Here is a 19,400-nt window from a genome sequence, read left to right as displayed (position 1 = left end):
TGTACTTTGCATATAAGTTAAATAAGCAGGGTGACAATATACAGCCTTGACGTACTCCTTTTCCTATTTGGAACCAGTCAGTTGTTCCATGTCCTATGCAACATCAAAGTCTGTAGAGCTCTGGGAGCTGGGTCCCTGACAAGGATGAAGGGTATGTCAGGGAAGGTGATGATGGAGATGGCTTAGTGCATTGTGTCTCCATCCTCAGCATGTCTGAGGATCCTGTGGGGATGCTGTGAAAATGCGGCTTCTGAGTCAAGGGTCAGGAGGAGAGCTCAAGACTCTATATTGCTAACAACCTTCCAGATGCCATGATGCATCTGGTCAGCAGACCACTCTTTGAGTAGCAGGCTCTTAGAAGGTAGTAAGTTTTCCCTAAATGATGTGGATTCCAGAAAGAGGCATGGAGATACAGACAGGAAGTTTTAGAAGACTGTTGAACAGCTGGGTGAGGATGGAGTCTAAGTTGTATTGAGAAAACAGCAAAAGAGAAAGTATATTAAGAGGACCACGAGCCATTTAGGGCCTAGCCATGGGGTTTCATTGTTAACCTTATTCTTACAGGCAATAGGGAGCCACCAAATGTTTTTAAGAACAAAGTGGCTTGATTGGCTTGGGATTTAGGTGAACCACCCCATGTCCATGTAGTGAAGCATGAGTTGGTGGAAAAACTCAAGATCTTTGAATTATGACCCAATATAGCAATATTAAAGAAAGATAGAAGGAAATGGCAACCCACTCCAGTGTTCTTGCCTGGAGAATCCCAGGGACTGGGGAGCCTGGTAGGCTGCCGTCTATGGGGTCTCACAGAGTCGGACATGACTGAAGCGACTTAGCAGCAGCAGTGAGGGATTCACCTTGGCAAAAGCTGTGGTGATTGAGAAGTAGAGATGGACTGGTACAATATTTAGGAAATAGAACCAATAGTACTGATACAGAAATTGGGAGTGAGTATAAACTACAGTTGGCCCTCCATCTCTACAAGTTCTGTATCTGCAGAGTCAACCAATCGGGGATCAAAAAATTTGGAAAAAAAAAATCCTGGGTTCCAAAATTCAAAACTTGAATTCATCATGCCCTGGCAGCTAATTATGTAGCATGACATTATATTAGGTGTTATAAATAATTTATGGGTGATTTAAAGTATATGGAAGGATGTACATAGGTTATATATGCCAATTCTATGCCATTTTATGTAAGGGATCAGTACCTGTGGAATTAGTCCGAGGGACAACTGTAGTAAACAAAATGTCATTCAGATTTCTTGCCTGGGAGCTTGAGGGGATGAACTGCAGCCTGGTGGCATCTCAGGATCAGATAGCTTGGGATGTTTTCCATATGCATTTGATTTTTAAAGCAATTATTATTGAATCAACCTAAAATGCAGTTCATTTTTATTTCAAACTGTTACTATATGCTTCTTAGGGATTAATTTATCACTGAAAATTTTATTCCAAAGAGTACCATACTGTTTTTTGCACAAGTGTGCCTCAGTGGTAAGGACTCCGCCTGCTAATGCAGGAGATGCAGCAAGTTTGATCCCTGGGTCAGGAAGATTCCCTGGAGGAGGAAATGGCCACCCATTCCAGTATTCTTGCCTGGGAAATCCCACGGACAGAGGAGGCTTGTGCGCTACATACAGTCCACGGGGTCGCAGAGTTGGACACGGCTGAGTGACTAAACAATAGCAACAAATAATGATAGAAAAGTTAGAAGAACTTACCAAAAACAGTTAACTGCTTCCATACTGAAATTTGTTATAATTTCTAATGATTTCTTATTTAAAATTATGGCATTTGTTATTAATAATTGGATAGCACTTTGGTATCTTCCCTCAAAAAAAGCGTATGCAAGACTCTATTGTAGCAAAGATTGCACTGTATTGAACAATTTTAAATAAATCTCTGTCTTCCAAGGCAGTGAATGAGTTCCTTGAGGACACAGAGAGATTGTATTCGTATTTATCCCCTAGCCTGACCGACCCTAGATGGAGTCAATGTCAGGAACCAACAGTAATTTTGAATAAATAAATCCTGCCAAGCATACTATTCTTTATTCTTGCACTCAAGAGGTCAGTTGCTCAGACAATGGAAAGACATTTGCATCACCCAGAACTGAGTTCACCCTAAAGTCAGACATATGCCGGCTGCGCAAGTGAGTTAAGGACCATTTTGGAAGTTAACTGTTTAAACTGTGTGCTGTAAAGCCACAAACCAGGTCAGGCAAATGTCAGGAATCATGACCTACCAGGAAGTCTGTAGGAGGAGACGGAGAAAAGGGTGAAGGTCAACTAACTCATAGTTCTCTGTGCTGGGAGTTGTTTTGGCAAGTGGTTCTGGCTGACTTCATAAACGGGAAAGCAACAGCCAGACACTGGTCAACCCGAGACACATCCCACTTTGGTTCTTCCCTCCCCACCCCACCCTGGCATTACCTGTGTGGGCCCCATTGTTTCCATAGTGATTTTAATTAAAATAGTAGTCACCGTTGTAACAAGTTACCGCAGCAATTGTCAGTGGTGCTGATGGTTACGGAAAATGAACCATTGAGTTTAATCTTAATAGATCAAGCAGGAAAGAGAGGAAAACATACATTTAGGGGATTGTTCCCGGGGAGCTTGTGAGACTGCGAGGGCTGGGTAGAGCTGCTCATGGGAAAGTCAGCCAGAGCATGGCAGGTACAATGACATGCTGGCTAGTGAGCCCTGGACATCTGTCCAGACTTCATCACCTAAGTAAATGGTCTTTCTGGGCAGAAGTCAGAAGTCTAGCACGTGGGGAACAAACTGAAACAGGAAGCAAAACAGAGGATGGTAAAGGCGAGGCCAAGAGGCTAGAAAGGCGATGAACGTTTTTATCCACCCAGAAAACCTACAGACAGGAGCCTCCTTGGGTCCATGAGGCACTGCGGGTCACCCCCTCCCCTTCAAGCCCATGGCCCTCTCCCTGTCCTTGCCCCTAGGCTTCCCCCAGTGCCCCAACTCTCCATTATCAGTCTCTTCAGAGATTTCTCTTCTCCCTCATCCTTAAGTCACCCAAATTCAGCCTAGTGTCTGGCACCAATGATAACTTTGAACCAATAACTACTTCTAAATGTATTACTCTGTATTCTGATACAGTAAGTCCTCTACATGGGAACCTTCAAGTTGGGAACTTTCCAAGATCAGAATGTGTGTTCATATGTTCAAGGATGTAAATTAGTTCACACATGTCTGGTGTACGTTGTCACATGCGTACACCCTCTACAAGTGGTTATGCCTCTGTGTCCTTTATAGCACTGTATAGAGTATAGCAGTATCTTTCTTTTAAGCCCAGGATGTCTGGAAGCAAGCGTAAAAGCAGCGGTACATAACCAATTGTGTTAGTTGAGTACCTAGGCTAACTTTGTTGGACTTCCGAACAAATTGGACTCATGAACGCACTCTTGGAACAGAATTTATTCCTATAGAGGGAACTTACTGTATTTTAGACAGGTGTGTCTTCTCACAGGTCACTGCTGGGGATAGATGGGCCAGTTCCCAATGGAGACTCGGAAAGAAGCATAGAGCACCTCTCTGAGCACTGAGAAGATGAGGTGCTCTCCGCATCTCCACGCATAACGGCTCACGGATCCCTGGTGCTCCCAGCCTCCCCTGTCCGTGAGTGAAGCTCCTCCTCACGCAGGGCTGCCCTGGGCTGAGATGCTGAGGCTCACGGTAGGAAACTGCCTGCACAGGGGCCTGCGGGGACGAGACAGAGTCTGCTGTCACAGCATGCGAAGCACATACTCTGACTGCCTCTTCTCCATCCACCTCTAGATCAGGACAGCCTCCTTTTATAGAAGGAGCATGTGTAGGGATGTGTGGAAGAGTCCAGTCTGGAAGCTGGTTGCAGGGCAGGATTCAGGGCAGGTGGAAGCAGACGGAGCTGCTGGTTGAAGAGCAGGTGACAAATACCTCAAAGTGAAAATACGAGAGTGAGTGAGGGTCTGAAGGGCAGTGAGAACAGGGACTGGAGAACTGGACGAGACAGAATTCACAAAAGACACAATGACAGGATGTGGATGATTGCATTTAGGGGAGGAAAAGGAGGGGAAAGCCAAAGGTGACTCTCAGATGCTGAGGTTGGGCGGATGGATGCATGCAGGACACGGTGCAGCTTTGTAGCTGTCCTCTTCTGCCTTGTGCTTCTGGGGAGATCCCAGTAAGCAAGAGGGGCTTTCCTGATAGCTCAGTTGGTAAAGAATCCACCTGCAATGCAGGAGACCCCGATTTTATTCTTGGGTCGGGAAGATCTGCTGGAGAAGGGATAGGCTACCCACTCCAGTACTCTTGGGCTTCCCTTGAGGCTCAGCTGGTAAAGAGTCCTGCAATGTGGGAGACCTGGGTTCAATCCCTGGTTTGGGAAGATCCCCTGGAGAAGGGAAAGGCTACTCACTCCAGTATTCTGGCCTAGAGAATTCCATGGACTACATAATCCATGGGGTCACAAAGAGACAGACATGACTGAGCGACTTTCACACTTCACAGCACCTGAGGACCTTATTGTTTTCATGAAAAGATTGGAATATATTCTATTTAATCTCTGTAGCCTTTACCTTGCCACAATCCTGGGTTTCTAAGAGCAATTGGTGATTTGTATGACTAAATAGAGTGCTGGGCCCTTCTCTTGCAAAGCTGGCTCCTGGCACTGACCCAAGCCAGCCGAGCAGGGCACAGATCCCATTCCACACCTGCACTTCCAATCAGATGGGAAACATGTCAAAAGCGATTACAACCAATCCAAAAAGTGCCAAAGCTTGGGGATTATTTCCTTCATGAAAATGAGAGCTAATTTTAGTTATCATGATAACAACACCACTCTCTGCTGCTGTGTTGACAAGAGCCAAGGGTAGGCTCTGGGGATGGGATTGGGACTTGACATCACTGGGACAGAAAGGAGCGGGGCTGTGCTGATGCCCAGCAGAAATAGCCTCCAGGAACAGAGGGGAATATAACTTTCTCATCCTCCCTAAGCCCCAGAGACCCTCACCATCAGACACACAGCTGTGGATGCAGGACGTTTCTGAAACTCAGCTGTTCTGTTCCCTGACCTGAGGCTAAAGCCGTCCAGGAATGTGTCCTGCCTGGATCCGTGATTGGCTGGTGGGGGTTGGGGCATGGGCAGATGGGATGCTGCCTGTCAACAGCAGAGCTCAATGAGACACACGTGGTAGGGAGCGTGCAGCACTCAGGTCTTCACGGGCAGCCCAAGCATGCACGGTGTCTGTGCAGGACATCCCTGGGCTTGGAGCCATGGGCCTGGCAGCAGGGCCACCTCTAGTCCATCATTCCAGGGAGTTGAGCTGACACACACTGCAGAGCCTGCCTGAAGGCTTATGCCCCGGCCTTGCTTGCATGGGTGGGAAGGAGGGAAATGGCCAGAATTTCCTTTCCTGCAGAGGCACTTCTTGACATGTTCTTGCACGTTTACCAGGAATAAAATCCTGATGGCAAACCATTTTAGTGCTTCATCCATTCAGAACATTTCAGAGATTTTAGCCCAAATCTGGGCCTGCCCACGGGACGGCGCCACTCTTGGGGGCATCGTTCCTTCTACATGTGGCTCCAGGGAAAGATGAAGACCCGAGTTGTCCACCATGATTCTTAGAAACTAAGTGGTTTTCTCCACTGTGAGTGAGGATGGACACTTTCACTTTGGAACTTGGCGGAGGAGATGAACAGCATTAGAGATGAACTCCAATCATGGAAAGAGAAATCAGGACTGCCTGACCTTCCTGATCCGGACAATTCAAAGATCCAGTGGGTCTGAGAAACAATCGAGATCAGAGAAAACACCACTGGCTATGAAAGATGTGGGAAGAAATTAGACTTCTGAGGTGTGGGTTACTAAAAAGACTCCCTTTGCTCCCAATCCCTTTCTCTTCCTAGTGTAAATGATAACAATATTATACTTGTGCTAAGTATGAATCAGGCCCGTCACCGAAAACCACTAAGAAAACCTAAAGGGATATATGCTGTGAATCTTACAAAACATGTCTAATTGAAGACAACCTATAAATAATGCATGATCTTTCAGCAGATCAAAACTGGAAAAACACATCATTTATGATTTTTCAGTGATCTGTCAAGTAGAAACAACTTATCTAGAACCCAAGTCATTGTTTAAATAACCAGACATATTTGAAACCTACAATGGTCATTCTTAATTATGAACCATTCTGGATTACCAAGGAAGAATCAAATTTCCTTTAGATGAGTTATGATGAAGCATGTTTAATATAGTTTCATTCACAGTATGCAATTAATCAGAAAGCCCATGGATTAGAAATTCCTACCTCCATTATTAATGATGAGAAAAAGATGAATATATATATATATATATATATATATATACACACACACACACACACACACATCATGGAAGGCAAGGAGAAGGAAGCCAATTTCATAACCTTTCCTTGGATTAGAATGTTTTGTCATTCCCATGAAAATGATTCTTAGCTAAACATAAATATTTCCAGTTACAAGCAGGCAAGTATTCTTTTATTTTTGCAGCGGTTATATAATCAATAATGTTTGCTCAGGACCTCCCTAGTGGTCAGTGGTTAAGACTTCACCTTCCAATGTGGTGCGTTCGATTCCTGTCAAGGAGTTAAGATCCCACATGTCCCTCAGCCAAAAAAGGAAAACATAAAACAGAAGCAATGTTGTAAAAATTCAATAAAGACTTTTAAAAGAATGGTCCACATTAAAAAAAAAAAGTTTGTAGTTTTTTTTTTTAAAGTTTCGATGTTTTTGAAACATCAAAAAGAAAAAAAAGCAGGTTGTTAAGGGGGAATTTTATTATTTTCAATCAGTGTAAAGACAAGTGAAAGATGAAGTAGGGCTAGTATTAAAAAGAACAGAGAGGAGGATTTTGTGTCCCTTTAAGTAAGGTAATTTCATATTGTTCTGCTAGCTTTATGATCTACATCTTCGGTACTGACCACAGTTGTTCAAAATTTGGAATTTTACTTTAGAGTAAAAAAAATCAGTTTTGCGTAGAATCTTGGATTTTCTTTTTCCTCGCATTTCTTCTAGTTTATCGTCTTCCATCTATATAAGACTTTCTTTCTTACTTTTCCTGTGGAGTCAGGGACAATCTTAGCAAGTAACACATTGTAGTAAAAATCAGGAAAAGCGTCCAAAAAGGGCTTTTACACTACCCACACTGGTTAAGAGTTTTGAAAATGTCATTTTAAACATTGTTGAATAGGTAACACAAGGAAGAGAAAATGAACCTGGAGTTTACAAGATTGCTCGGGAGAGAGACGTGAACTTCTCCAGTACAAAGAGGCTCATGAGTAATTAACTTGTGCAAGGTGGCATACAGGAGGTCCAAGGAGTAAGCTGTATCACTGGAGAGAATGTTCAAGAAGGTTGCCCTACAAGGAAAATCTCTACGCAGCTGGGTCTCAGAAAATGAGGAAATTGGGGTGGGGGGTTTACCAAAAAGAGATCCCCATTTCCCCACGGCAGCTTCTCCCGTGGCTCAGGCTCTTCTTGAAGGTGACCTTGACACTCACCCTGTCTAGACGTGGAGCTATGTTCCGCCCCCTAGCACTGGGATGTCTTCAGTGACTACTTCTGCCATTAGAGTGTACAGAGGGGATGTGACTTCCGAGGCCAGGCCATGAAAGGGAATTCAGCCTCCTCCTTGCTGCTGGAGCCCCATGCCACCACGCTGGAAGGCGCCTAGTCACCCACAGTGTAGAGGTCACGTGTGGCCTCCCTGCAGCTACATAAAGAAAGACGGGGAAGATGTCCAGCCACACTCCTCCAGTGCACTGCTCCAGCACCCAGGCTCTTCCAGTCTGTTCCAGCTCCAGCTGATGACTAATTATGGCCAGAGGATTGCCTAAGTCAGAACCACCCACCGACACTATGAGAGAATAAAATGTTCGCTGCTGATTGAAACCACCAAGTCGAGGGGTGATGAGTCACCAACCATCAGAGATAAATGGGAACTTGGGGAGAGATGTGGGAGTTCCTGAAGCCACTCCTTCCACTGTGATCTCCTGAGACCAGCCCTCTTATTAGTGGCTTCTTTGGACAAGTGGTGTGCACCCAGCTGAGCTGTGTTGGAAGACGTGAACTGGTGAGAGATGGGCTGACTGTAGGTATATGGCCTGGTGCTGATGCAGTTTCTAGTAATTTCAGCCCTGTTCAAATGTAGAAAGAGGTTTGAGCCAAATGCAGAATAAATTTCTGTATGTGTTGGTGGAAGGACCTAGCAAAATCATGGAGATTTATCAGCAGAAAGCTGGGGACGGTGTACCTTTGGGAGGATGTTGGGTTGAGTGCTGTGAGGGACTTTCCTAGAATGGCTGGAGGCTGTTTCATTTTTCAAGATCAAACCTCTCTGTTGTGTGAGTTTGGCTCCTCACCGACTCTGGAATTTCTGTAAAGATTCTTGCTACAAAGGAGATTTGAAATATCATGCTGATTTTTGCTAAGTCATAAAACAATTCTTGTTAGCTTTTGGAAATTACTGAAAATATACAAAGGATGAGTAAGGAAACATTATTAATAATCCTATGACCCATTTTACCATGTTCTTGTATTTTCTTCTGGCATCCTTCCATGTGTATATAAAATTGATAACATGTCTGTTAAGAGCAATGAATGCTCTCTAAATATTTATAGAGAAAAATGCTCATACAATATCAAACTTAGTGCTCCATAAATGTATAAATAGACACATAAATATGATAACTTCTCTTTAATGTAGATAGTCTTACAAAATGAGGGTCATAAAGTTGCTTTTTTTCACTTCATATTACATGGGGAGCATTTCTGTGGAGTAAGTTCATGAAGAAACAGGGAATGGAAACTCAGCCTCTTTTTTCTGATGTGAGTTCTGATATGGGTCCCTGTCTCTTTTGCCTGTTATATGAATTGTGAACAGACTGTGTTTCTAACAGGTCCTGTCCCTCAGGGCATATGTGGAATACAAAAAACCAACAAAAAAAAACCCAGATACATGAACAAGTCAAACCAAACAAAAACAAGCAGAGAACAGAGTAGTGATTCCCAGCGGGGCAGGGGGCTAGAAGGGGGAAATGGGTACAGGGGGTCGACTGTCTGCTCCTGTATGGAAACCACATCGTGAGCATAAGAACAGTGCCGTGTCCACAGAAATAGAAATACAATGTGCACATGACTCATCTGTAATGTTATAAACTAATGCTATCTCAATCAGTAAATCAATCCATTTTAAAAAAAATTTAGAGGCTTCTCTACACTGAAAATGTAGTTGTAGATATTGGAATCCAGGAACCTGTCTCTTTGGAGCATCCTGGCATTCAGAGGCGTGTTCCTTTTACCCTTGTGTCCACCCAGTTACCTAGGCCTTCATTTAGAAGGTGCGTGCCTTAGTTTGGGTTCCTCTAGAAGCAGAACCTGAGACAGGAATGTGGGTGCATGTGGTTTACTTGGAAGGCAATGCCAAGAAGAAGGACAGGCAGGCCATGAGGAGTCACAGCTGTGGGCCCCAGGCTCCATCCTGTGAGGGAAGAAAGTGTGGGGCGTGGGTGGTTCCACTCGGCGGCTACGAGGCTGGGTGCTCCCCTGTCCGTTCCAGCCTCATGGCCTGGGGCTGTCTCCTTGCCATCTGCCTCAAGGTATTCTGTGTCCATCCCATACAGGACTTTCTTTTTTTCTTTTTGACAACATATATGAGCTACTTTTATTAAAAGAAAAAAAATTTTTTTTAATTTAAAAAGTACCAATAAACCAAAAAGTCTGAATTTTAAAAAAGAATTAATTACAAAATATGGACATCATAACATCCTCAGATTTTTTTCTGCAATACCTGATGCCAAAATACAATGAGAAAATTATTACTAAACTTTGAAAAGTTGCAACTAAAAAATTTTGTAAATAAATTCCAACAGTAACTAACATTTTCTTATTCATAATGTGAATGAAGTAGCTATGTGAAGATAGAAGGAATAAGGTGAAATTGAGGAGAAAAGTTGTAGAGGAGGAGCCATGAACTTGGAGTCAATACACAAGTTAAGGGAGGTGGGGAGGGGGGTGGTTCAGGATGGAGAAAACATGTAAACCCACCGCTGATTCATGTCAATGTGTGGTGAAAACCACTGCAATATTGTAAAGTAATTAGCCTCCAATTAAAACAAATAAATTTTTAAAAGTCAAGCAAAGACTATGAGACAATGTATCAGAAAAATAAAATGAGGAATGACCCTAGCTAAGTTATATAAATTCTTAATAAGACTTGATCTAACAATGAATAAATTATATATGCAAAATCCAATATTCAAATACTATGTAGTATGTAAAATATTATAGAACTGACTCAAAACTACAGGCTAAATGTCCATTTACCCCTCCCTCCTAAACATATTTCCCACGCAGGATTTTCTTTGGTGGCACAATAGCCAGGGGGGCACAATGGCTTTTGTGATTCCTCTGCCTCTGTTTCCACAGCTGTGTTGTGACTCCTGGACTGAGGGGCTGCTTCGGGACTACGCTCATGGTCTCAAGGTTCCCAGATGCCCTTTTTCCCAAAAGCTTCCTTGGTGGTGGTAAGACAGAAGATAAAAAGTCCAAGCCTGATTTGAAGCTTGTAATTATTTTCCTGCAACAGGAAAAATAAGTTCAAACCCCAAAAGTGGCATCCTGCAGGGGTGAAAAAATGAAAGTCAAGTCTCTCAGTCGTGTCTGACTCTTTGAGACCCCATGGACTGTAGAGTCCATGGGATTCTCCAGGCCAGAATAGTGGAGTGGGTAGCCTTTCCCTTCTCCAAGGGATCGTCCCAACCCAGGGATCCAACCCAGGTCTCCTGCATTGCAGGTGGATTCTTTACCAACTGAGCCACCAGGGAAGCAGGGATGAGAACAGCACCCTAAAAGTCTGAAATCAGGAGATACTCAGAGCGTGGCTGGATGCTCTGTGGCTGCTGGGGTGGCAGCAGGTGATTCTAGCAGGAAGGGAATGTCCCTGGTTCAAGCAGTGCTGAGAGCCAGGGGCAGGGGCAGCTCCACCCTTAGGGAGATGTGTGGACAGAATAAGCTAGTGAACCATCTAAGAAGCAGCTCACATAATGAAGGACCAAAGAAGCAGAAAACATTTTTCTCAGAAAATATTCATAGGCAGGGGAATTCTCTGGAGGTCCCGTGGTTAGGACTTCTGTGCTTCCATTCCATTGAACATAGGTTCAATCTCAGGCCAGAGAGCTGAGATCTCACTTGCTAGGAGACCAAAATAGTAATGATAATGCTAATGATAATAAAAAGAATCCAAAAGAAAGAAAATATTCATGTGCCTTAAGAGAGATTCAGTTACAGAAGGGCTGTCCTGTTCAGAAGGTAGTTGATGGGTTCTGAGCTGCTTCAGAAGGCAAAATGGGGACCAACAGGCAACAAGCAGGAGGGCAGGTGTGCATTCAGGATTAAAGGAGCCCCAAGGCCTGCCTGACAACTCCTGCCTGGAGTTTCTGAAGACCCCTGGTGCAAACCAAGCTTTAAAGATGGGAGCTCAGCAAAGTCCATTCTTTGCCATGTTTTTTTGTGTCGTAGTTTTGTTTCGAGGAGGAAGGTGGGGCAGCCAGTGGCAACCTTAGGGGACAGAGACTGCAGTTTGCCCTGTATTGGGCGATAATATTGCACGCTTATCATTAGCCTTTCAGAGAAGTGGGCAGATATGTGTCACGTGGTCCATCACGAACGCGACAGACCTTGGGATGCGTGACCGTCTCTCAGATGCGTCTCTGAACTGGGGTGGACTCTTGTCACTCCAAGCCTTGGGGTCTCCTTCCTGATTCTCCGCATGGCAGCCCCTGTAAAGCGCAGTCCCCTCTCTCCACTCCTCATCCCAGGGAGATTTGGCATGGAGCCCTGTGGGGAAGCAACTGGGAGATCGCATCTTCGTTTCTTCAGCAGCCTCGGATCTGGCAGCCCTCCCTGGGAATCACACCGGTGATGACGCCATGAGGCTCTGAGCCCAGGGGGACACAGACGTCAGAGAAGGCATGTTTATACAAGCTACGTGACCGGCACCTCAGATTTCACAAATGATGTTTCTGTTCTCAAGGAGAGGTGGGCTACAGATAGGGAAAAAACTAAAGGGAAACCAAAGCTCCATGGTGTTGGGTATGGGGATGAGGGGCATGTTCTAAGAGCTGGAGATGGGAGTGGGATGGCCTAGGCCTCTCCTGGGCGGGGGCAGGGAAGTCTGCTTGTGAGGAAACTGAAGGAGAGAGACAGAAAGGAGAAGAAAATGGTTTCTCTGAAGCTCGAGTGGGGGCAGAACAGCCAGAAACACAGCAGCAGAAGCGGGCAGCCAGGCCTCCATGGGCCCCATCGACCTTTCAGGGGTCAGGCGGTGAGAACATGTGGACACGGATACACAAGAAGTTCTCAGACGTTCAGTCTTAAAGGGTTCCCTTCGTCCCCCTTCTTGGCCCAGGGAGAGGATTGTAACAGAAAAATCAAGACTTCTTTGTGCTTTTTCTTTTTAAGGTGAGTGATTTATATCTGCCGCTGCAGGCTTTGTCTCTGCGTGTGTGCATGTGTGTGTGTGTGTGTGAGAGAGAGAGAAGGCGAGGACTGAAGAGATACTTGGAATAGAAGAAAAATAAACAAACTGGGGAGTCAGCAGAGAGCACAGCAACGTCAGCCCATCACATCCTTTTCTCCCTGTTAGTCTTTTTGTCTCCACAGAAGAAAGTCTCTGCCACGTCAAAAAGCCTCCTCTGTGAGGATGAGAGGCCCCATCCCACCCACCCTGGTTCTGCGGAGGACTGCTGGAGATGGAGAAGCAGGCCCATGAGTGATCACCATCCTCCTAGGCTGGGCAGGCTGCTCACCTCCTGGCTGAGTCTTGGGGCGGGGTGGGGCGTGGAGCTCACAGAGCTGCCCCTGCGTAAGCAACACCTTGGCATTAAAACTTGCTATACTTTGCATGCTAAGCCTTTACACAAGACAAAATATAATAATTTAGTCACTTATCAAAAACAAGGACCTTTAGTTCCTCCTCAAGGACCAGAAGTCACATTCTGAGCCATATCCTGTGGGCTGTTTTACAGATGCTGAAGCCCCCGTCAGGTGGAAGAGATGACCACATGATCACCAAACTGAAGCCATGACATAGGCTGCTCTACCTGGCACACTTCCAAGAACAGTTCTCAAAGGCACAATTCTCAAAGAAGTGGGGACACACTTTGGAACAGAGATTAATTGTGCTTAGCCAAAATGACCAAAAGTCCACCGCATCATGGATTTTAATATGACTGTCCGAGCTGACTGTGTCATCCTGGACAACCCAGAACTCCCCCTTAAATACTCCTGTCCTCTGAACAGCAAGTGGGAGCTGGTTCTCTACAGCAGGAGTCCACTTTCTTGCCTGGTCATCAGCCTCCAAAATGAACCTTTCCTTCCCTACCAACACTTTTCTCTCGAGAACTGGCTTCCACCCAAGAAGCGAGCTGCCAGACCTGGGCTTCATAACACCTGCAGAGAGGACGGTCCTAGAGGAACTGGAGGCTGACTCCACTGTCCCATCTGTCCAGGGAAGGGTCCCCAGGCTTCCTAGCAGGAGTCTTTCAAAGAAAATCCACTGGTGGTGGGTCTGCATGGGTGTGGGAGGGAACTTGGGTTTCTGGATCCTCTTTAGGCCCCCACAGTCATGCACATCTCAGAGGGGACCAGGCAAGAGTCACCTGTGCTTTGACCCCAGGGGCAGTGGGCTTGGAGACAGTGTGTGATGTCAACCATCAGTATAAGAATGCACCAGGGAAAACAATCCGGTTCCAAGGAGGGTAATTCCAGGGGGAAAAGGTTGCTGAGCCCTGCTTGGACCTGGCTACCACTGCAAGGATACCTTCACCCAGGCCAGGATACCTTGTACTCCCCAGTGATAAGCTTAGGTTCAGTTCAGTCACTCAATCTTGTCTGACTCTTTGTGACCCCATGGACTGCAGCTTGCCCAGCTTCCCTGTACTTCACCAATTCCCAGAGCTTATCAAACTCGAGTCAGTGATGCCATCCAACCATCTCATCCTCTGTTGTCCCCTTCTCCTCCTGCCTTCAATCTTTCCCAGCATCAGGATCATTTCAAATGAGTCAGTTTTTCACATCAGGTGGCCAAAGTGTTGGGGTTTCAGCTTCAGCATCAGTCCTTCAAATGAACATTCCAGACTGATTTCCTTTAGGATTGACTGGTTGGATCTCCTTGCAGTCCAAGGGACTCTCAAGAGTCTTCTCCAACACCACAGTTCAAAAGCATCAATTCTTTAGTGCTCAGCTTTCCTTATAGTCCAACTCTCACATCCATATATGACTACTGGAAAAACCATAGCTTTGACTAGATAGACCTTTGTTGGTAAAGTAATGTCTGCTTTTTAACATGCTGTCTAGGTTGGTCATAGCTTTTCTTCCAAGGAGCAAGCGTCTTTTAATTTCATGGCTGCAGTCAGCATCTGCAGTGATTTTGGAGCTCCACCCCCAACACACAAAAGAGCCTGTCACTGTTTCCACTGTTTCCCCATCTATTTGTCATGAAGTGATGAGACCGGATGCCATGATCTTAGTTTTCTGAATGTTGAGTATTAAGCCAGCTTTTTCACTCTCCTCTTTTACTTTCATCAAGAGACTCTTTAGATCTTCTTTGCTTTCTGCCACAAGGGTGGTGTTATCTGCATGTTTGAGGTTATTGATACTTCTCCCAGCAATCTTGAGGAGAAGGGGAAAACAGAGGATGAGATAGTTGGATGGCATCACTAACTCAATGGACATGAGTTTGAGTAAACTCTGGGAGTTGGTGAGGGACAAGGGGGTTGCAAAAAGTCGGACATGACTGAGCGACTAAACTGAACTGATATTTCTCCCAGCAATCTTGATCCCAGCTTGTGCTTCATCCAGCCTGGCATTTCGCATGATGTACTCTGCATGGAAGTTAAATAAGCAGGGTGACAATATATAGCCTTGACGTACTCCTTTCCCAATTTGGAACCAGTCTGTTGTTCCATGTCTAGTTCTAATTGTTGCTTCTTGACCTGCATACAGATTTCTCAGGAGGCAGGTCAGGTGGTCTGGTATTCCCATATCTTGAAGGATTTTCCACAGTTTGTTGTGATCCACACAGTCAAAGGCTTTGGCATAGTCAATAAAGCAGAAGTAGATGTTCTTTTGGAACTCTCTTGCTTTTCCGATGATCCAGTGGATGTTGGCAATTTAATCTCCAGTTCTCTGCCTTTTCTAAATCCAGCTTGAACATCTGAAAGTTCACGGTTCACATACTGTTGAAGCCTGGGTTGGAGAATTCTGAGTATTACTTTGCTAGCCTGTGAGATGAGTACAATTGTGCAGTAGTTTGAGCATTCTTTGGCATTGCCTTTCTTTGGGATTGGAATGAAAACTGACCTTTTCCAGTCCTGTGGCCACTGCTGAGTTTTCCAAATTTCCTGGCATATTGAGTGCAGCACTTTCACAGCATCATCTTTTAGGATTTGAAATAGCATAACTGGAATTCTATCACCTCCACTAGCTTTGTTCATAGTGATGCTTCCTAAGGCCCACTTGACTTCGCATTCCAGGATGTCTGGCTCTAGGTGAGTGATCACACCATCATGGTTATCTGGGTCATGAAGATCTTTTCTGTACAGTTCTTCTGTGTATTCTTGCCCCCTCTTCTTTATGTCTTCTGTTTCTGTTAGGTCCATAATATTTCTGTCCTTTGTTGTGCCCATCTTTGCTTGAAATGTTCCCTTGGTATCTCTAATTTTCTTGAAGAGATCTCTAGTCTTTCCCATTCTAATGTTTTCCTTTACTTCTTTGCATTGATCGCTGAGGAAGGCTTTCTTATTTCTCCTTACTATTCTTTGGAATTCTGCATTCGAATGGGTATTTACTTCCTTTTCTCCTTTGCCTTTAGCTTCTCTTCTTTTCTCAGCTATTTGTAAGGTCTCCTCAGACAACCATTTTGCCTTTTTCATTTCTCTTTCTTGGGGATGGTCTTGATTCCTGTCTCCTGTACCATGTCACAAACCTCCATCCATAGTTCTTCAGGCACTCTGTCTATCAGATCTAATACCTTGAATCTATTTGTCACTTAGATCAGATCTCTGTAAATGAGGTTTTAAGCCATGGAATGCTTGGCACATACAACTACAATATATATTGCACATAATGTTGTTGTTGGTCAGTTTCTGGGTCCAGTTGCTAAGTCATGTCCGACCATTTGCAACCCCATGGACTACAGTACTCCAGGCTTCCAGCATAGAAATAAAATAAAACCCATATGCCAACCAGCCGATGTGCTTGAGAAATACATCATCAGCCTGCAAATGTTCCCCGTGGTGCCCTCTCCTTGCACCCACCAAGGAAACCCCTGCCCTGAGGTCATCTGTTCCTTCTCCTATGGATGGACATTAGGGTTGTCTATGGGTTTCTCTATCAGAGGGATGCGGCCAGGAAGATTCTTGAGCACATGTCCTGAGGCACATGGACAAGAATTTGTCAGCATAGGTGAACAGGGCTTGACTTTACTGGATAAAGTCAAATTGCCATAATTTCTACCCTAACAGCTATTTGTAACAGTTCCTTTCCATGTTGTTCCACAGCCTTGCCAAACAGTGGGTATGATCAAATATCTCAGCTGTGCCAACTGGCTTGAATGTGGCAAAATGCATTCTTGCGTTTCCTTGCTAATGAGTGACATTGAGCTTTCCTTAATGTTTCTCAGCCATTTGTGTTTCCTCATCTGTGAATTGCCAATCTGTGTTTTTACCAATGTTCGCCTTTGGAACTGTCTTCTCATTGTATTAATGGTCTGTGTTTCTCTCTCTTGTTCTTTCTTTTCCCCAATCCGTTACTCTCTGTCCACGCAGCACCTTCCCCCACTTCCTCTGTGAGGTCTTTAGACAAACAGAAGATCTCGATTTAAGTAGTTGGTTGCTTCACTATTTCCCCTGCAGTTTGTGTTTTCAACTTTAATTGAGGAAATTCTTTCTGGGTCTGACATCCCAAGGATTTACTCTTATATGAACTTATAAAAGTATGAAATTTCACTCTTACAGTTAATCTTTATCCCACCGAGCTATTGATTGAGGCAGGTGTATGTGCTGTTCTCCATGTAGATATTCAGCTGTGCCTGTCTATTAACTGTGCACATAGGGCTGTCTCTGGGATCACCATTCTGCCCCATGGGATGATCTGTCTCTCTCCCTCCCTCCCCACCTCTCTCTCTTTCTCTCTTTCTCTCTACTGAAACCTCACTTTAAGGACCATGGTTTTGTAATACTTTTCTACCTGGATAGGTGAGCCTCCCCACTTTATCCTCCATCTTCATGGAGTGGTCCCCACACTTCCAGCTGCTAAAACAGAGGGTCTAGGATGCCTGGCAAGAACAGGTTTCCCAAATAGCTGATGGTGCTGGCACTTCTTCATCCCTTGGGACTCCTATTCTCACTTCATTTCTGCCAGCAGAGTATTTCCCTTACTAATAAGAGCTATCTTGCATTTAAAAGTGTGCTTTAGAATATTTTTCCAGCAAATTTTATTGAGGATAGCTTTAGTCCACCATTGGCAGAAGCCTTAATTGATCCTGAAGTCCCCACCACCCGCAGATAACAGATGTCTTTGGAGAACTTTCCTCTGGGAGCAACACAATGGACTCAGCTGCTCCTGGACTGGATCTGGGGCCACAGGGTGCCAGACTTGGGTAATGAGTTCTGGCTGGCTCTAATGGTGCAGCAAAAGTTAAGGGCTTGGAGATAGTGCTGGAGATTTCAGCCAAGGATCCTTGGCCCTTGTTTTTTTTTTTTAAATCATCCCCTGTATCTCAGAGGCAGCCCACATGAGGGGGAAGGTCAAAGGCTCTCCTGGCAAAAGTGAGAGTGTCTTGGGGCACAGACTTAGGGGGAGGAAGGGGCAGGGACCCACATTGTGCTTGGTTGTATGTTCCTCAGGAGGATGTCCACTGGAGTCCTGAACTGACCAGACCCCTTCTTAGGGTGTAGTTTCGGTAACCTCCTTATGGATCTGTCCAAAGGCAGGCTGGGGGGCTTGTGGTTGAGACGTGATCTCTGGTGATCAACTGCAGATCAGCCAGCGCGGCCAGCACGGGGGACTCACTGCAGCACACTCAGCACCGGGACTGCAGTTGATCTGTAACCCAAGAGACCCCTCAAACCTAAGCTTTTAGGACTGGTTGGTGATTCTCACGACTTCTAAGGTTTGGCTATGACACCCAATTCAGATGAGTCCTGGCTAATATGATACTTGCTTTGACCTTGTTCTTTCTTTCTCACCCCATGAAGCTGATTTCCACAGAGGTACTGACAGCAATGACAGGGTGACTATGTGCCCAGACCGGCCTATCTTGGATGATCTGCCGAGGCTCCAGACATCTGCTCATGGGTCTCACCCCAGACTCCCTGAGGCCCTGGGAACCTGCAGTCTGTGGGTTTTCTCTGCCTTATTAAAAACCTTTATAAGAAAATATGTTTTAGGGACTTCCCTGGTGGTCCAGCAATTAAGAATCTGTCTTCCAATGCAAGGGTGTGCATGCGTGCTAAGTCACTTCAGTCATGTCTGACTCTGTGCAACCCTCTGGACTATACCCCGCCATGCTCCTCTGTCCATAGGATTCTCCAGGTAAGAATACTGGAGTGGGTTGCCATGCTCTCCTCCAGGGGATCTTCCTGACCTAGGGATTGAACCTGTCTCTTCCTCTTGCATTGGCAGGTGAGTTCTTTACCACAAGTACCACCTAGGAAGACCCCAATGCAAGAGGTCACAGGTTCAATCCCTAGTCAGGGAATTAAGATCCTACACGATGTCATGGAGAAACTAAACCCGTACACCTCAAGGAAAGATCCTGAGTGCTGCAACCAAGACACAACACAGTCAAATAAATAAATACAACTTTAAAAAAGAAATTAAAAAATAAATATATTTTTAAAATAAAATTTTTAAAAAAGAAAACCTGCTTTAAATGTTTGATTTACCAACCTATGTATATCAATCTGCAATACAAAATTCCCAATATTAAGATTCCTGATAATTGATAGATTGGGGCCAGCGGATGATAATAGTCATCACTGGTCCTGTGGTCTTTCTCTCTTTTATCAGAAATTCTCAAGCTCTCAACTGAAGCCCTGCTGTCAGGTGCTATAAGGTTAGTTTTTCTTCTGAAAATCAATAAAACCCCTAAGGCATTTTGAGTTTCCTATAATTGGTGGCCTAGGGCCATTGTGGATAGTGGACATAATTTCAGGGCCAGCCCTCTCTCTGGGCTGAGAATGTGTGTCCACTATTATTAAAAAGGGTTCAGGAGGACTGACATGTGTCCAAGGACAGTTTTAAACTCTTCTCCCTGGGGGGCCAGACATCCAAAGGATCTTGCTTCTACTCT

At 45.0% G+C, this 19,400-nt stretch overlaps 1 long non-coding RNA gene across 11 annotated transcripts; it reads left to right on the top strand.

Annotated features, from left to right (window-relative positions):
• The first annotated feature begins 8,054 nt into the window (after nucleotides 1-8,054).
• LOC121816163 (uncharacterized) lies at nucleotides 8,055-18,970 on the top strand. Of its 11 annotated transcripts, none has more exons than XR_009595926.1 (5): nucleotides 8,055-8,117; nucleotides 10,472-10,569; nucleotides 11,863-12,082; nucleotides 12,359-18,640; nucleotides 18,731-18,970. It is a non-coding gene; the product is annotated as an uncharacterized LOC121816163 (long non-coding RNA). The 11 variants fall into 11 exon arrangements; XR_006055603.2 differs by having other exon boundaries at nucleotides 11,863-12,505; nucleotides 13,072-18,640; XR_006055602.2 differs by having other exon boundaries at nucleotides 11,863-12,505; nucleotides 12,707-18,640.
• The last annotated feature ends 430 nt before the right edge of the window (nucleotides 18,971-19,400 follow it).

This window comes from Ovis aries, chromosome 13, assembly GCF_016772045.2.
Source record: "Ovis aries strain OAR_USU_Benz2616 breed Rambouillet chromosome 13, ARS-UI_Ramb_v3.0, whole genome shotgun sequence".
Taxonomy (NCBI): Eukaryota; Metazoa; Chordata; class Mammalia; order Artiodactyla; family Bovidae; genus Ovis; species Ovis aries.
The sequence above is the reverse complement of the archived record's forward strand: the minus strand, read 5'-3'. Positions and strand labels throughout refer to the sequence as shown.